Below are 1,721 nucleotides of genomic sequence, written 5' to 3'. Positions count from 1 at the left end.
TGAGTCTGGTACAACCTTTTGTCCAGCGGTCCAAAGGTTTTCCAAGAAGGAAGAACCCACAACTAGCTCTAAGGCAAGGTGTATACAAGTCTCTAAACCTCAAGAACCCTCATCAAGCTCAACCAGTTCAGTCTACCACTCATTTTTCTTGAAGATTCTTGAGCACACTCTTTTATCCAGCGGTCTATTGTTTTCCAAAGTTTCCAATCTCTTTTCCCCTGTCACATATGGTGAAGAAACCACTTGAAAATTTATGGAGTAGTTTTCTTAGCAAAGCTTCAAAACTACCTTGTACAAGTGGTTCTCTTTCTCTATCCAAGAAGAGAGCTTCCAAGAAGGTGACGACTCTCAAGCATGAAGAAAGGGGGAGACTTTGGTGTGATGGATACAAGAAGGAGGTCACGTACTTAAAGATAAGGAGTTGGAGTTCAACTCAACATCTCAGATCCAACAATTTGTCATGACCCATGTGTATTGGAGGTTCAAGGAACCAGCTCAGGTTCCTTGTTGTAAGTTAAACCTCTCCTTCTTGATATGAGTTTGGGATAATGGTTCTGGTTGTGTTGAGTGGTGTGTTTAGTATACTTGGGACATGTTCAAGTTGCTAGAGTTGTTGAACCTAGTTTATGTCTCAAGATACTTAAGTTGTGTTTGTTGATTCTGTTTTTTTTAATTAGTTCTAAGTTTACCAGCATGGTTAAGACTAGTTATTGTTTTAGGTCAATTGTTTGAGTTGTGTAAGGTCTAGGCGAGTTGTCTAGAACCTGTTTTGTGTCTTGTTGCATTGCTAGAAGTCTAGGAGAGTTTTCTGGTCTTGTAATGCAACTATATGATGTTTCTAGTCTTGTTTGCATCCATATGTTGTTTCTGGTCCTGTGATGCATTCATGAACTGCTTGGGATGATTAGATGAGTTATCTAGTCCATGTTTTGACATTTAATTAATCATGTTGTTACTTAAATGGTTATTAAAAATAGCCTAAATGCCTTGTAATTGATGAGTTATCATACCTGAGCATTTAGTAAATAGTTTGCATGGCTTTGAACTGAATGAGTTGTTAGATTCTATCTATTGCATTTTCTTAAAACATTGGGATCAGGATTGGTGAGTTACCAAGGTATGATCCTAGTGTGTGTGGTCTGATTCTTGCTGGAGTTTGAGTGATGTTTCAGGTACACAAGTGTTGTTCTCTGTCCATCATCAAATCAAGACAAAGACGAAGACTTTTCCCATGCTGTTCAGAGCCTACACATGTGTACATTCCTGTATGATCCAGAGCCTACACAGTGTGTATATTCCTGACCATGGAGAGATTGTTTGTGTGAGGAGTCCAGATGGTAATAAGTCGTGGCTGAGATAGAATATGGCTGAGCTTTGAAGATACTTCAGGAAGGAGTATTGATGGAGAGGCAGACCAGTGTTTGATCAGCCATCCACCAGGCTGAATCTCCTCATGAATTGCAAGAACCGGTTGACTTAAGCGTAGACCGTTTGGTTATTGAGCTCCTGGTTCAAAAGACTTACAAGAGGCAGGAGAGAAGAGATCAAGGGAGGAACCGGTTAGCTTAAGCGCAGCTGTTTGGGTGATGCGCTCCTGGTTTCAAGACTCAGTGTTGATCACTTCCAAGCTTGGTCCTTCACTCATTTTCTCCGGATCAAGCTTGAGGAGGGGTAATGGTGAGCATCATTCCTGAAGGTTCAAGTCGTCCATTGCCTCACCA

Source organism: Brassica oleracea, chromosome C9 (genome assembly GCF_000695525.1).
Source record: "Brassica oleracea var. oleracea cultivar TO1000 chromosome C9, BOL, whole genome shotgun sequence".
NCBI lineage: Eukaryota > Viridiplantae > Streptophyta > Magnoliopsida > Brassicales > Brassicaceae > Brassica > Brassica oleracea.
This window is presented reverse-complemented; position numbering follows the sequence as displayed.